Source organism: Littorina saxatilis, linkage group LG1 (assembly GCF_037325665.1).
Source record: "Littorina saxatilis isolate snail1 linkage group LG1, US_GU_Lsax_2.0, whole genome shotgun sequence".
Classification (NCBI taxonomy): Eukaryota; Metazoa; Mollusca; class Gastropoda; order Littorinimorpha; family Littorinidae; genus Littorina; species Littorina saxatilis.
The window spans coordinates 83,029,346-83,047,331 of record NC_090245.1 but is presented as its reverse complement, the minus strand read 5'-3'; the positions used below and the strand labels follow the sequence as shown (position 1 = coordinate 83,047,331).

General features: G+C 38.6%; 1 protein-coding gene and 1 long non-coding RNA gene across 3 annotated transcripts in view; both read left to right on the top strand.

The window, feature by feature from the left end:
* Positions 1–17,986, top strand: part of LOC138981716 (GRAM domain-containing protein 2B-like) — a 126,829-nt gene that overhangs the window by 41,292 nt on the left and 67,551 nt on the right. The gene's annotated exons all lie outside the window — the stretch shown is intronic.
* LOC138981715 (uncharacterized) lies at positions 14,465–17,355 on the top strand. Its single transcript, XR_011460698.1, has 2 exons — positions 14,465–14,717; positions 17,183–17,355. It is a non-coding gene; the product is annotated as an uncharacterized lncRNA (long non-coding RNA).

The window sequence follows — 17,986 nt, the reverse complement described above, 5'->3', positions numbered from 1 at the left end:
TATTGTTTATTGAACGTGTTAAAATGAAGTATCTAGATTTTCTTCCAAAAGATCCACACTGTTCTTTGATTTGTGGGGCAACAGGTTGCGGCAAAACAAGATATGTTTTGGATTTATTACAGACTGTTTACATAAATCACTTTGAACACATAGTCATATTCTGTCCAACCATAAAGCATAACAGAACATACAAGGAGAGAAAATTCATATGGTCTGATCAAAATATATTTATTGTAAATCCTTCTGATCGTCTAAATGTTTGCTTGGAGCATTATTTCGATCTTTTTCAGAACACACCAACACTGTTTATTATTGATGACTGTGCAGCAGAACGTGACATTGTTAGAAAGAAAAGTGCACTAGCAAAGCTTGCATTCAGTGGACGACATGCATTAATATCAGTTTGGATATTAACACAAAAATACAATGCAGTTCTGAAAGACTTTAGAGAGCAACTCAAAACAATAACATTGTTCTATTCAAAGGACCGTGACAGTTTTGAAGAGTGTCTTCGAGAAAATGATGTCATTGAAAACAAACAGGAGAGAGAAAGAATAAAGAATAATCTGAAATCTTCTAAGCACTCGAAACTGGTTTTAAAAACTGATCAACCAGTTCAGTATGTATGTTTGTAGAAATCCTTGCTAAGTTCTTACCAAGTTCTTACTCAAGTTCTTGTCAAGTTCTTGTCAAGTTCTTGTCAAGTTCTTACCCAAGTTTTTACTAAGTTCTTGTCAAGTTCCTACCTAAGTTCTTACTCAAGTTCTTGTTAAGTTCTTACCCAAGTTCTTGTCAAGTTCCTACCTAAGTTCTTACTCAAGTTCCTACCTAAGTTCTTGTTAAGTTCCTACCTAAGTTCTTACTCAAGTTTAATTACTAGATTTTTATTTTATTCTGCATCAAAATAAAATGAACTGTGATGAATTGCTGATGCAGACTGCTACAGATATTGAAATCTGTGACAGTAGGACTATACCTGATAAAAAAGAAAGATTGTATTCACTTGCTGTTTGTGGAAAAACAAAACACTACCTTGGGCAGCAGTTAACTGTGGAAGAAGTACAACATCTTTCCTCAGAAGATATAGAAAAGTATCATGGACGGTATGAATCAGTGCTTGGTTCTAAGATGGTTAGAAGTATTGGACAGACTGTTATAGGTTTGTACACAAAGATTTTTGGACATTTTACACCTCTCGACTCGGAGGAAGACTTAACACATGATCTAACTCATGACCCTGTTGTTTCCAAGTCCCTCGAATCTCTTGCCTGTGACCTGTATTATCGATTTGGTGCTTTATTAGTACCATTTGTTGCTGGATTAATTACTTTCAAACACATTAATTTTCAGAATAAAAAAGATGACAGATCAGTTGAAGCAGACAGTGGAGCAGACGAAAATACCAGAAGTGAACACAGTGACAAAGAAACCTGGTAGAGTAGAAGCAGGAAAAAAACTAGCCGAATGGAACAGACAAAAAAAGTTAAATCAAAAGGCAAAGCAGAACATTATGTCTGAGGTTGAGCAGACACCAAACATTCCTGAAGTGACTAAGGTCACACAAACTGATCAAGAATTAAAATCTTCATTTCTATCATACAGAAAAGTAGCTGTAGCAGCTGTTGTTGGAGGAGGTGGATACTTGCTTTACAAACTTTGGCAAGGCAAATATAAAGTGTCAGAAAAACCAAAATCAGAAACACCAAAATCAGAAACACCAAAACCAACAAACAAAGCAGTACAAACAATAACAAAGCCCACAGTAGTACCTGCAGTGGATTCATTTCATATGGAATAATTTTAATATTTTAATTTTGATAACATAAAAATGAGTTCTGAAAAGACAATAGTTAATCTAGTTTATCACGCTGCAGTGATTGGAGGCTTGAGTGTAGGTTACACAATGCTGGGTAAAAGTCTCCTCAGAATGAAACCAGCCGACTTGGGAAAGTTAGACTTCGAAGACGGTGCTAAACTAATTGGTGTTGTGACAGCTTCCTTTGCAACAAAAGACTTTTTGGTGAAGCAAGGAATTATTCCAGAAAATATAAACATGTAAGACAATAAAATGGCTAGCTTGGTTATGATGGTGGGAGGTGCGATTGTAAATGCGCTTGCATTTTCTGGCAGCAACTATTTGTTTTCTAAACTGCAAAATGGTGAAGAGAGGGAAAGGCACAACAAAGCCATGGAACAACTGGCGAAAGCACAGGATGAATACGAGAAGAAACGAATTGCGCAGTTAGACTTTATGAATGATAAACTCAGGCAGCAAGGACATGCAAACAAAACCTTTGCCAATGTTGATGCAGCCATTCAAGAATACTATCTTGTAACTGGAAAGAAAATGAAGACAAGTGCTCCTCCAAAACTGGGTGACTTTTATCAGCCTTCAGAAGAGCAGAAGGTGGGCGAGATTGTTTTCATTGTTATTGGTATGGCTGTTGTTTACTTTATTGCGCGTGCTGTCAAATCTTAATATTCTGTCATTTAAAAAACCATGAGTGATGCTTTGTTATCTAAAATATATTATTCCCCAAAAGGATACTGGAAAGGAAGAACTGCTATTGACAAGCTCAGTGACGCAGCAGGTGTTTCTCAAGATATAGCAAAGAAATGGTTGTCAAAGCAGGCAGTTTGGCAGATCTATTTACCTGCACCAAGAAAAATTACACGACCACACTTTGTTAACATTAAACCGAATGACACTCATCAAATAGACCTGCTGTATTTACCGCATGACACAGTCAGAAGGAAGAAATATAAGTATGCACTGACTGTAGTTGATGTTGCAACAAGATACAAAGATGCTGAACCGTTGACAGAGAAAAGTGCTATAGCTACAGCTGTTGCCCTGCAAGAAATTTACAGACGTGGACCACTAAAGTATCCCAGAATGATTCAGTGCGATGATGGTAAGGAGTTTAAAGGAGCTGTCAACCAGCTTCTGTTAAAACATCATGTTACAGTGAAGAGAGGTATTCCAGGAAACCACAGGTCACAGGCTATTGTTGAGAGCTTTAACAAACAGTTGGCAGAAAAACTGTTTTCATATCAGTACCATCAGGAATTTTTGGACACAGAAAGTAAATTGCGTAACACTGAATGGGTCAAAAGATTACCATCAGTACTTAGAGCAATGAATCTGGAGGTATTTAAAGCTACAGGGTTAAGACCAGTTGATGCAATCAAACAGAAAACAATACCTGTTGCTCCAAAGTCAACAACACCAGTGGCATTACTACCTTTCAATCAGAAAGTCAGATATTTATATGCACCCGGTGAAGCTGAGGGTGACAGCAGGAAGCGTGCAACGGATCCAATCTGGAGTATTGACATTCATGAAATCAAGAGAGTAGTAGAGACAAATCCACCTATATATTACTTGAGAGAACCAGCACCGCAAAGAGCCTTTGTAAAAGAGGAATTACAATTAGTTCCACGTGGTACAAATGTTAAATGATTTTTTATTTCAGATTTTATAGTGTTAACAAAAATGGAAGCTCTGAGAAAGAATTCTAAGCAACTTCATTTTTTTAATTTATATTTTTATTTTGAGTTATAAAATCAAACTCACAGCGATGGAAGACTCTGTATTAGAATCTTTATCGACAGTATTTGACACCGTTGAATTACAAGTAACGGATCCTCAAAATGTGCAGTCCAGTGTGCAAGACGCCATTGAACAAATTCCAAACAATTTGTTGATTGAACCTCCAGTAAAAGTGCAGATAGTCAGTTTAATAAAATACAAAACAGTCAGTGATGAGGTGCTAGAAGTTCATGTTTCAACCAGACAACTAGCACTTAATTCTATGGCAGAATTGAATGGAAACTGGGCAGATGAAATGATGAAACGGTTTGAGCAAGCTGCAGAGGATGCAAAGATGAAAGGATCCGGATGGTCAGAAGGTGAAATTCTAAAAATAGAATTGAAGCTAAGTAAATTTGCCCCCATCAGAGGTAGAAGTTACATACCTTTACCTCCTGCTCTTGTCAAAAAACGTGCTGTGCTGAACATAAAGAATGATGATGACAAATGTTTTATGTGGTGTGTTCTGGCAAGACTGTACAGTGTAAAGAAAAATGCAGAAAGAGTGTCTAACTATCATGCATACAGAAATAAACTAAACTTTACTGGTATTGAATTTCCTGTCAGCATTACAAGCATTGACAAATTTGAACAGCAAAACAAACCCATCACCGTAAATGTTTACACGTGGGATGAGGAAGATGAACTGAAACCAGTCAGAATATCAAAGAACTCACCAACGATTGGTGATTGTGATACTAACCATGTTGACATGTTACTAATGACTGATGGTGTAAAATATCATTACACTTTGATTCGTACAATGAGTAGACTGATGGCGAGCACAAGCAATCACAATAGTAAACAAGACTTTTGTAGGCGATGTCTCTTGCGTATTCCATCAATTCATGCAGCACTTATACACAAGCAACATTGTAAGAGCGTTGATGATGCGGTCGTGAAGTTAACAACACCACCGCCAGACAGCAAAGTGTATTTTAAGAATGTATGCAAACTACAGAAAAGTCCTTATGTTGTTTATGCTGACTTTGAATCTATCATTGTGCCATATGAAGGACCTTTACCAAAAGACCTACCTAAAACAGTAACTCTAAGTAATCATCAAGTCTGTTCATATGCATTTATTGTTGTTAGTTCAGATGGTAAACATTCTAAACCGCAATTGTACAGAGGACCTAATGCAGCAAAGAACTTCTTACAGCAAATGAACCAAGTGCGAAATGACTGCTCCAAACAACTGAATCTTTCAGACATTGTTATGAAACCTGAAGACCAAGAACAGTTTGACTCTACCACACAGTGTTGGATATGCGAACAAAGTCTAACACCAAACCCAGACAATCCAATAGTAAGAGATCATGATCATGTAAGTGGGCAGTTCCGAGGAGCAGCACACAGCAAATGTAATCTACAATTAAAGTTTGATCCTAAGACTTGGAAGCTTCCAATCTTCTTCCATAACTTGCGCGGTTATGATTCACATCTGATCATGCAGGCAGTAACTGATGAATACAAAGCAAGATGCATTGCGCAGTCTTCAGAAAAGTACATGGCCTTTACTCTGAATAGTTTATACTTCTACGATTCTGCTCAACATCTGATGGGAACACTTGAGTCTTTATCTTCATCACTAACTGCTTTCCCAATCACATGTAAGTACTTTGACAGTGACTTAGTTAGAAAGGGAGTCTATCCATATGAATACATGGATTCGTGGGAGAGGTTTGATGAAGATGAGTTACCACCAAAGGATGCTTACTTCTCACGGCTGAAGGGTAAAGGTATAAGTGACGAAGACTATGAACACGCTAAGACTGCATGGAATAAATTAGGATGTAATACAATGGGTGATTATCATGATCAATATTTGTTGGCTGATGTTTGTTTACTTGCAGATATATTTGAGAATTACAGAAGAACATGTATGAAGCACTACAATCTAGATCCTTCACATTACATATCTGCACCAGGCATGAGCTGGGATGCATTTCTTAGATTTACAGGAGTAAAGATTGACTTGCTATCAGATCTACCTACACTTCAGATGATTGAAAATGGACTACGTGGAGGAATCAGTATGGCTTCACACAATTACTGCAAAGCCAACAACAAATACTTGGACGACTTTGATCCTATGAAACCTTCTAATTACATCATGTATCTAGATGCAAACAATTTGTATGGTTGGGCAATGTGTCAGACGCTTCCACTTCGGAACTTTAAGATCTATTCAGGACCATTTTCACAATGTGTTGTGCTGACAATATTAAAAGCAGGCCCAGACAGTCGAAAGGGATGGATACTAGAAGTTGACTTAGACTATCCACTATCACTTCATGATCTACATAATGATTATCCTTTAGCGGCTGAGAGGTTAAAAGTAAACCCAAGAGAACCTCCAAAGCTGGTGCCCAATCTGTTTCACAAAAAGAAGTATGTGTGTCACTACAGACTGTTACAGTTTTACATTAGACATGGATTAATTTTGAAGGCTGTTCATCGTATAATTTTATTTGATCAAGAACAGTTTATGAAACCTTACATCATGAAAAACACAGAACTGAGAACCAAAGCCGCTGATGCATCAGAGAAAGACTTTTTTAAACTGATGAACAACAGTTGCTTTGGTAAGACAATGGAAAACCCACACAAGAGAAAGGATGTTAGACTTGTTACAAGAGAAAATGAGGCCATCAAGCTGACATCCAAACCACAGTATCAAGACTTTAAATACTTTCATGAACAGCTGTATGGTATCTTAATGAAAAAACTTGTAGTCAAGCTTGACAAACCAGTATTCATAGGCTTTACTGTGCTAGAGTTGTCAAAACTGTTGATGCTTGAGTTTTTGTATGATTATTTGAAACCAAGATATCCCAAATCGAGAGTACTTTACACAGACACAGATTCATTCTTACTTGACATTCCAGCGGATGACATTTACAAAGATCTAGAAGCTGAAAGTCCTGCAGTAAAAGGAAAAGATTCTTTTTATGACACTTGCGACTACCCTAAAGAATCACCATTGCACTCAAATGTTAACAAGAAGGTTATTGGAAAGATGAAAGATGAAATGAATGGGAAGATAATTAAGGAGTATGTTGGATTGCGTGCAAAGATGTACAGTGTTGCAAGTGAGAAAGGGGTGGTTAAAAAAGCAAAGGGTGTAAGCAAACAGGTTGTAAAGTCGAGCATATCGCATGATAACTACAAGGAAGCACTGTTTCAGAAGCGAGTGTTTCACCATGACAACCCTAAGATCAGTTCCACGCTTCATCAGATCAACACAACTATTGTAAACAAGAAATCTTTAGATGCTAATGACACAAAGCGCGTTTATTCATCACCAGAATATTCTTATGCAATTGGCCACTGGAGGACAAACGCGACTCCAAATAGTCTGAGTGTGTAATAAGAATTTTTGTCAATCGGGAAAACCCGCTATGACAGCTTTGTTTTGACTGCAGCGGGGAAAAGGACGTTGCTTGTGAAAGGGGAGTGTTTGTGAAAGGGGAGAAGGCTTTGTTGAGTTTCAAAGCAGCCACCAAGTACACTTGTCAAAGCTTGATTCAATAAACAAGTCATTTGCATAAAGTGCACTCGGTGGCCGCCTGAAAAGGCAGCCTAAATATTGAAGCGTAGTGAAGCGTAGTGAAGCGTAGTGAAGCGTAGTGAAGCGAAGCGTTGAAACAGAGTGACCCAAGCCGCCGGTTTACCAGCAAGACCTACCGTTCACGCGTGAACGGTACTATTTTTAGAATCCTAGAATTCTTGAGAATGTTGGAGCTGGCTTGTTTCTGGTACATGAGGATGTTGTTTCCAGATGGAAGCAAATTCTGGCACTTGCAGCATGCTCTTAATGTTATTTAGCTTGCTGTAAATAAAACGAAAGGGGAGACCAACAGCAAAAAATCCAGGATATCCATAAAGAACACCTGCAACGGCTCGTAATTTCCGTGCATGAACATCGGAATAGCCTGTTTTTGCTTTCAACCAGTCAGCCCAAGTTTCTGTTATTCTCCCTTCTTTCCTCTCCTTCTCCTGCCAGTTTTTACACAGAATTAAAAAGTTGCCAAACTGAATGTAAATCATCATAGTCTGTGCATCTTGTCTAGCTAAATTTCTCACTCCTTTGTTTAATCTTTCTACCATTTCGTCTTCATTTGATGGGTTTTCAAATAATTTCTCAGAAAAAGCTTCTCTGGAAATCGTTGTTTTTATATCAGCTTGATTAGAAATCAGATAATTGTGTAATGCCTGTGGAGTTGTGAGATCATTTCTGCTTTTCTTTACTCCTGTTTTTTCTTTGAACAACTGCTCAATCTTTCTTTTCGGCTTTTTAGGTAATTCTATCGGCCCTTCTTTTACAGCTTTATCTACAATTTGCACCATTTCTTCAAAATACTTCCGATTCTCTAACAAAGTTTTCTTCTCTTCTTCTGTCCAAAATTCTGATGGTGTTGGTGGTGGAAGAGGAATTTCCTGAGCTTGCTCAAAAGCCATACTTTCTGAATCTAACAGTTTTTGGTTAGCTGCTTGCGCTTCACTAATTTCCTGAGCTAATTCTTGTGAAGAAATACTGTCTTGAGACATGAGATTAATCAACAGAAACACAAATTCAAACACTTCTCTCACAGAAAACTGCCACCGCTTCCAACAAGTCTGAACAGCACAACCACCAAAGTAATATGACAAGATATCCCAGCCCCGTTGCTAGCCACAACAAAACATTAGGGTGGACGTGACGTAACTGTTGCTATCACATGATTTAATCTTGTCTTGCCATTGGAGGAATATAGAAGACTAGCTTGCGGCAGGCTGGCTGTTTGTTTTTACCAGATCAATACGGTAGTCTTGGGCTTGGCTACGACGGGCAAATTGGATTAATATTTCAATGGAAACTAAATTTAGCGTTGCACAGAGAGAAAGGGAGAATGTACGTTCTGGGTTACTGATTCCGACAGACCCGGCATTGGTTCAAAACAACCTTACTTTACTGTATTTTTTTTGTATGGATTTATGCAGTATTTTTCTGATTTTGTCGCATGTTTCATTTTAGTAAAAGTTTAGTCCAGAAGCCTATTTTGCGTTAATATTTAGGGTCTGTCGGAATCGGTGAGCCAGAACGTACATTCTCCCTTTCTCTATATCTCAAGTACTTAATTGGGCATTTTACGATCTTGAGGGAGGACGATGTATCCAGACAAGCTGCTTCAAGTTCAAGTGAATCTGCCCAGCGGACAGTGGTATGAGGAGAATTCAGAACTTGACACATTGGCTCATTACATACTTGACTGTCTTTTGTCGACCTGTTCTGTTACTCACTCAAGTAGGCAGCCGAGATACCCTGCCGGTGTCACGATTTCAATCTTTCGCCTGTGTACATATTTCCCCCTCGACATATACTCAAGACTGAAATGTTGTTTCCTGGTAAAATTAAGAAGCGAAATTATTTAAGGACGAAAAGCATGTCAGTTTCTTGCATGTGAAGAAAATTGGTGGTAAAATTTAATAGATTTCAACCCCAAAATCTAATTCTTCGAAAACGTGTACTGAGTGGTTACGTCCCTTGAGTAAGAAGGAAACATTTTAGGATGAATCAAATTTCTAAGTTAAACAAAACAAATTGGTTGGACGAATTTGGCCCCATGAATGTAAGGTACACAAGGTCGCTCATCAGTACTATATCGTAGGGTGGTTTTTTGTTCAGTGTAGAGTTTATACTAGTTCAACGAGGCCGAGAAGCGAAATATCAACACGGCGAAAGATGAAAACGTCACACCGGGGGAGAGAGCGAGACAAAGAGGAGCTATCGGGTGGAGAATGGGGAGGGGATTCGGGGAGGGGGGTGGATTAAAGATGACGACGAAAATACAGTTTAACGACCTCTCTGCTTAGAGCAATTTGGGTCAAAGATATCAGAGCCGAAGCTCATTTAAAGATGAACGTATCAAATTGTTATTTGTAAGGAGGAGAGAGTGAGACAAAGAGGAGCTATCGGGTGGAGAATGGGGGAGGGGATTCGGGAGGGGGGATTATAATGTGTGTGTGTGTGTGTGTGTGTGGTGTGTGTGTGTGTGTGGGCGGCAGGTTGGGACGGCATTTTATCAACGAACGTACGAAATAACAAAACAAAATAAAGAAAGAACAAACAAACAAAAATTAAAACCTGACACATGCAGGTTTGTGTAGTCATTCGTTAGACTGATTTTAACCTGTCTTAGACGACTACCCATAGTCTTTTCACATTCACTGATTCAATCAATCAATCAATATATGAGGCTTATATCGCGCGTATTCCGTGGGTACAGTTCTAAGCGCAGGGATTTATTTATTTATTTTTGTATTTTTATTTTGTGCAATTTATATCGCGCACATATTCAAGGCGCAGGGATTTTTATCTATGCCGTGTGAGATGGAATTTTTTTACAAAATACATCACGCATTCACATCGGCCAGCAGATCGCAGCCATTTCGGCGCATATCCTACTTTTCACGGCCTATTATTCCAAGTCACACGGGTATTTTGGTGTACATTTTTATCTATGCCAATACAATTTTGCCAGGAAAGACCCTTTTGTCAATCGTGGGATCTTTAACGTGCACACCCCATTCAAGTAATGACATACTCGGACTGTGTGTGTGTGTGTGTGTGTGTGTGTGTGTGTGTGTGTGTGTGTGTGTGTGTTGGTGTGTGTGCTACCTGACGGATTTTGATGAACATTGGTTTACATATTCTTGAGAGCATTCGCTTGTGTGGCTGTTCTCCGATATTTGATAGCGTTATTTGATGTCATATTTTCCCGTTTGTAAAAGTTGAGCCCGCACTGTCAGAGAGAAGAACACATGAATATAATATGTAGAAATCGCAAACCCGGCCAGAAGGCAGACACGGACAAAATGTAGGATGCTGATACATGTAAAATATGTGTCTGATGCGAGTATAGGCTTACTACATGTATGTTTACAAAAATCGTGAATAATATCTAGCCGAGATGAATCGCAACCTTTGTACCTCTCCCTTTATTTAAGATTTTTTCCCATTCTTCTTCGTGTTAGTTGGACGGTATTCTTTCTTTTTCTTTTTTCTTCCAGCCACAACACAGATAGCGTAATAGCGGCTGTTTTATTCATTCTTCTGTCTCGTTCCCTCATATTCGCATGTGATATTATGTCACTCCTTATGAGATTACACCCCCCAAACTTTGTTGCTAGACCTTTGTTAAGGAGAGAAGAGGCGAGGAAAACTGGTATGAAGTACAAGTCAAAAATCGCACCTTGATCTTACCTGACTCATTTACGGCACTTGGCAGTCTTTTGTCGGGCTTTTGTCGATCGTTTGTTCACTTGGATAATAAAATTACGGACATGCTCCCCCCCCCCCCCCCCCCCCCTCCTCTAAACTTTGCCAAAATGGGTCCTCTTGAGACATCTCGCGTATGAGAACAAAAGGAAACCGAACGGGCAAATCATATGGACACACATGTTGGATTTCTTCTTAGCTAGGGTACGCTCACCAGTAAAAAAAAAAAATGCAGCCAATGTTTTCTCGAAAAGTTGTGTTTGTGTGTGTGTGCGCGTGCGCAGGTTTTTTAATGTACTGTTTCGTTGAGAGGATCGTGGGTAGTGTTTTTCCTCTTCATTTTAAAGTGTTCATTACAGACATATAAGACAAAATAAAAATAAAGAAAAAGAGAGAAACAAACAGCAAAAAACAAGTCGCGTAAGGCGAAAATACAACATTTAGTCAAGCTGTCGAACTCACAGAATGTCCATAGAGGGGGAATCGAGACGAGGGTCGTGATGTGTGTGTGTGTGTGTGTGTGTGTCTGTGCGTGTGTGTGTGTAGAGCGATTCAGACTAAACTACTGGACCGATCTTTATGAAATTTTACATGAGAGTTCCTGGGAATGATATCCCCGGATATTTTTTTCCTTTTTTCAATTAATACCTTTGATGACGTTATATCCGGCTTTTTGTAAAAGTTGAGGCGGCACTGTCACACCCTCATTTTTCAATCAAATTGATTGAAATTTTGGCCACGCAATCTTCGACAAAGGCCGGACTTCGGTATTGCATTTCAGCTTGGTGGCTTAAAAACTAATGAGTGAGTTTGGTCGTTAAAAATCGGAAACTTGTAATTAAAAATTTTTTTTTATCAAACGTTCCAAAAACAATTCCATCTTATTCTGCGTCATTATCTGATTCAAAAAACATATAAATATGTTATATTTGGATTAAAAACAAGCTCTGAAAATTAAAAATATAAAAATTATTATCAAAATCAAATTTCCGAAATCGATTTAAAAACAATTTCGTCTTATTCCTTGTCGGTTCCTGATTCAAAAAAACATATAGATATGATATGTTTGGATTAAAAACACGCTCACAAAGTTAAAACGAAAAATATAATATATGTATTCTAAAACGGATTTTTGTTTTGATGTACATTTTTCATTCAATTTTCTTTTCATGTTTGCTTGCTCTTCATTTAACTGTACAATAGCCGCCATTTATATGTATTTTTCTAGAAAACTTTAAACACCACTATAAGCATTATGCTTGTGTTGTTTACTCTATATGCATTTTTTATTTGTAAATAATGCACAAATGTTGAATAAAACAGTTTAAACCAAACGAAGAGAGGTACAGAAAAGCGTGCTATGCAGCACAGCGAAACCACTATTTTTCAATCAAATTGATTGAAATTTTGGCAAAGCAATTTTCGACGAAGGCCGGACTTTGGTATTGCATTTCAGCTTGATGGCTTAAAAACTAATTAATGACTTTGGTCATTAAAAATCGGAAACTTGTAATTAAAATTATTTTTTTATCAAACGATCCAAAAACATTTTCATCTTATTTTTCGTCATTTTCTGATTCCAAAAACGTATACATATGTTATATTTGGATTACAAACAAGCTCTAAACATTAAAAATATAAAAATTATGATTAAAATTAATTTTCCGAAATCGATCTAAAAACAATTTCATCGTATTCCCTGTCGATTCCTGATTCCAAAAACATATACATGTAGATATGATATGTTTGGATTAAAAACACGCTCAGAAAGTTAAAACGAAGAGAGGTACAGAAAAGCGTGCTATGCAACAGAGCGCAACCACTTCCGCGCTAAACAGGGTCGTTAATTTCACCGCCCTTTGTACGAGCGGCGGACTACGGTCATTGGGAAAAAATGCAGTGCGTTCAGTTTCATTCTGTGAGTTCCACAGCTTGACTAAATGTAGTAATTTCGCCTTACGCGACTTGATCTTTTTCCCACACACTTTGGACACGTGCGAGTACCAGCAATAGAAAATTAACAAAACACCTTCCTCCCCCTCTTAGGTGAAATGAAAGCGGACGTTTTCAGCGTGCATTCCCTTGAATTGACTGAATGGTTAATCATGCTTCCGTGATCTTGGGAGTTGTGGGTTTTTTTCTGTGACATTCACAAACATACAAATGACAGAGTCCGACTAAAGGCTTACTGGAATTTACTGTTGAGTAATAAGTGTGTCCTCTTAGGACCATGCCAGTGCATGGGGGATATCTTGGATACAGGGCGGACAGGCTTGCAAGCAATATATAACTCTGACTGTTGACCGTCGTTGTAATTTCCCACTTTGTAGTTGTCAAGGTATTTTAACATGTGGGCTTTATATTTTATAAGCTTGAAAAAGAGCATTGTTAGTAATAACGCGCGCTATTTTTAGTTAAAAAAGGGATCAACTTGGAATGTGCACCCGACATTCCAATTTGTTTTCTCCTTTCTAATAATGGGTGAATTTGTTTTATTATAACTGAATTGCTTACAACCGAAATACCTACATGCCGAAATAACTGAAATAAAAAAATAAACAAATAGACGAATAGGGAAATGATACATAAATAAGTTCATAAATGAATGAGTTAATAAATGCGTTATGGCGAAATTTAGATAACAAATTAGGAACTTTAACATTAATTTCAAATTAACTAACCAAATAACAAAATCAATAGGTAAAGTGTTGTATGGGGACATGTAACAAAATGAGGAACTTGAAAACCACCATGTAGGTGTCCGACATTTACTGGTGTCTTGTTTGCAATGATTTCAATTTGGTTCCAACATTTTGTTGTCGTCGTCGTCGCTCTTGCTGTCTTTGTTGTAGTTGTTATTTGGGGGTTAAACGGGAAAAGGGGCAGAAATATGTAATTGGACTATTGAACGATCGTTTTCACACTAGGTGTCGGACTTCAAGTACAACGCGGGGTAAAAGTACTTAATGGAAATCCTTGAGCTATGAGTTTAATAGATAATCGTTATTTTGAGCAATTTCCATGTCTGAACATCCCACGGATATCCGCGTTCCACCCATCATTTCCTTTTACACGACAAAGTCGTGTCGTAACAATTCCCTTCCTCCCTCCCCCTACCCCTCCCTATACACTTGATAGTCCTCAACTTCGACCTACGGCGATAGGGGGATAATTGAGACAGCACTCTAAGTAGCTTTCCAGGTTACTGAAAGACTTTGATTTTGATCACAAGTTTTGGAAACTGTGAGCCCTTTTATCCTCAGGGAGACAGACTGTGTACAACGTGGGATTTAGAGCGGGTCAAAGTTGAATCAAACTTGCCACATTCATTTCTTGCCTCATGATTAGCATATGCATCGTTCACTGCTTACTGTTGTTGTTGTTTAGAAATCAGTGCGCGCGCGCGCAAGTTTGTATGTGTGTGTTCGTGCGTGAGTGTGTGAGTGTGAGTGTGTGTGTGTGTGGTGTCGGTGTGTGTGTGTGGTGTCAGTGTGTGTGTGGTGTGCCAGTGTGTTTGTTTGAGTTCGTGCCTGTGTGTGTGTTTGTGTATGTGTGTGTGTGTGTGTGTGTGTGTGTGTGTGTGTGTGTGAGTGTGTGTTATTGTGTCAGTTATTCTTTCTTTTGTCCCGAATCCTTGCTTTCCAGAAACCTGTGATGTCATTCTTCCTTGAAAATTTCTTCCAAAACTTGGTTGTCCAACTTTTGTCCGAGAGATGAGGTCGGAACGGTGGTATGAGAAGAATTCAGAACTTGACACCTTGATGTCATCTGACTGATTGGCTAATTACACACTTGACTGTCTTTTGTCGACCTGGATCATAAAGTTGCCGACCATGTTGATTTACCCACCCCCTTATGAACGTGAGTCTACTTGAGACATCAGCGTAGCCAACACACACCAAACCCAAAGTCGGACCGTAACAAGTTTTCATTATTTTATGTCTGCCACCCCACTCCCTCCCCCTTTTAACCCCCTCCGCCCCCACCGCTTACCCCTTCTCAGTTCACAGTTAATTGTCTGCAGCCTCAACCCCCCGTGGGTAATAAATCACTCGACTATCGTCGCCTGCTTCTGATGACCGCTCTAAATAATTTGTCAGATAGCAGTGTGCAAAAGACACCGTTGAGTGTACATGTATTACCTTTCCTATATGCTTAGGTACGTGCCTTTTCAAGTCATTGTCAATTACAAAATGTAGGTCTTACAACACAGCCACTGATTTTCAGGTGACGGTATCAATGCCGGGTCCCTGCTCTGCGAAAAAAAAAGTGTTTGCATTAATCGGAAGAAACATACTGCATAAGCGTAATTTATGCAGAGGTATGATGTTCTTAAGTTGTGAGATTTTTTAATGATCACGATGCCTTCAGTGCTTACTAAATTCTTTGATTAGATTGATTTTGTTAATGAAGTTAGAATTCTGCTGCTCTGATTAGTGAAATATTCAAAAATGCTATCATGCTATTTTGGCACCGTCATGGCTTTGTAGACTTATAATATATCTGCGTAATTGATTTCAACTCTTAGAAATCAAAAGTATAACAAATTGTATTGTGTCTCCTCTTGTCGTTAAATAATCACAACAACTGTAAAACAAATTTGCTTTGATAAAGCTCCCGTTTTTCTCTCAGAATTTTGCTCATTTTTGTTTTGTTTACATGCCCCAGACACAAAAACTACAAAACGATTCATAAAAATTCCGTTCCATGCATTCCGTCTCCTCTCAATCTAAGATCCCCCTCCCCCCCCCCCCCCCATAGATCCTCCCCCCACAGTTTGTACAGGAGCGGGGCATTTAGGAGCCTTTGCAATTTTATGACCCGTCTGAAAGAAGTGATTGACTGGACACTGTCAAGTGCTCTTAAAGAAGCGATCAGATACGTGAGAATCACAGTGTGAAATTTGATAAGAGGTTGACGGAAGTCTGGCAACCAGATGTTAAAGGGAAAAAATAACTCACTGAAAAAGTGAGATCGCACGTGTCGGACAGATGAAGGTTGGAAAAAAAGGAACCTTCTTGGCATGGATAACACTGGAAATATAACGTGGAAAACTTGTAATTATAGGTGCTGGACTTTCAAATTCAACTTGATCGCACATGTCGCCCTTAATTGTCTCTCTCACTGCTTTCTTATTACCCTTGCAAGTTGAAACCACCCATCCCTCTCTTGCTTGATGGCAACTTTAAAGTTCTCCTTTTTCCCAACCGTTTTGTCCCAGCATATAACCACTTCATGTCCCTAATTGGCACTAGTTTCTGTGAGGACGTTAAGCTTAGGTTAACCAACCAACCAACCGTTTTGATACTACCCATGTATCATGTATGTTTCTGAACATTTTGTTTTTATTTGGTATTGCTTCATTTTGCTTTTTGTCATTTACAATGTATAATCTGTGAAAAAAAAGGCCAAAACCAAATAACTTTTAGTTTCCGATGACAAGGTGTAGTGTATTTAACAAACAAAGTTTGATTGTAATGATTGCTTCCATTTTCTGTGCACCTCCCACCTCTACAACATGCATACACTTGATAGTCTTCAACTTCGACCTACGGCGATCGGTGGATAATTGAGACAGTACTAGCTCCGAGGAGCTTTCCAGGTTACCGAAAGACTTTGATTTTGATAACAATGTTGAAAAGGCTGTGAGCCCTTTTATCCTCAAGGAGAGAGACGGACACCGGCCCCTATAATGGGCTTTAATTGGAGCGTGTCAAAGTTCATTGCATCCTGATCAGCATATGAAACGTTTATCGCTTATTGTAGTTGTGTATAACTCATAGTAGTGGGAATAAGGTGACGCGCTAGTGTGAGTTTGTGTGTGAGTGTGTGTGTGTGTGTGTGTGTGTGTGTGTGTGTGTGTGTGTGATTCGTATATATATATAGCAGTAACGGATGTTATTTGTGTTTGGACAATTACAAACATTTAATTCTTGTACACAGATTAAAGACAGTTTCACTTCCAGGTCAAATGTCTTAATGATGCAAATACAAATAAAATACCCTCTGTGTTCTGAAACGATCAATTTTCGTTTGAAATACTTCATTTCTTATGTAAGGAATACACTTTTGTTGTCTTGGCTTGCGGCCTAAATCTGACACAACAAGGCTCGAAGAAGGGACATAATGCTTTATTTCATATATTAAAAAGAAATACATGTAGTGTCAACACTCAGTTGGCAGTGCAGTAGGCCAGAGACATAGTAGGCAGTGGAAAGTTACTAAAAAAGTGACCTAAGTTGAAAAGATGTGTATTTCTACTCCAGACATTATATATGGAGGCTCTGGTGTCACTAATATCAATGTGCTGTCTTTGCTTTGTTTAGCGACCAGCATCAAAGAGGCGCATCGAGGACTGCCTGGGAGAAGAGGACCACCAGGACAAAGAATGAAATCGATTGAATATGCTGTGCTGTTGCCCTGCTAAGCTGCGTGCATTTTTAATTTCTCCGCAACATAATATGCATGTTTTTGTTATGAAATAAAATTGTTGATCGTATCTTGAGTTTATGGTGTTACATGTAATAGTCCTTATGATCTGTGACTGAGTGTGAAAGTTGGTGTGTGTGCGTGGATACATTTACCAAAACCTACATTCACTCTCAACGTTGCATTCACGTCAAAATCAAACCAAACCACAACCACAACCAAAAATTCACGTTGTGTCGACGTGTAATTCACGTCAATTTTATCAGGAAAAATGCACCAAAACACAACTTTTACGTTGTGTCAACGTAGAATTCACGTAATTTTTGAGCTAAATTTTGACCTAAAATTTACGTTCCATTCACGTGGACATTACGTAAAAATGCAACGCAATTTCAACCAAACCACAACCACAACCAAAAATTCACGTTGTGACAACGTAAAATTCACGTAATGTTTTTACGAACAATCCACCTCCACCAATAATTCACGTTGCATTCACGTTGGTGTCACGTAAAATGCAACGTTGTTTTCCAACGTTATTCCCACGTGATTTCGTCCATACAAATCTACGTAAAAAAACGTTGAAACGCAACGTAAACCCAACGTAACCCAACGTGAATATAACGTGAATACAACGTAAAATTGTTTGCTGGGCAACGTATGCTTGGCGTGTTGCCAGCGTTCACAACTTATGCCCAACG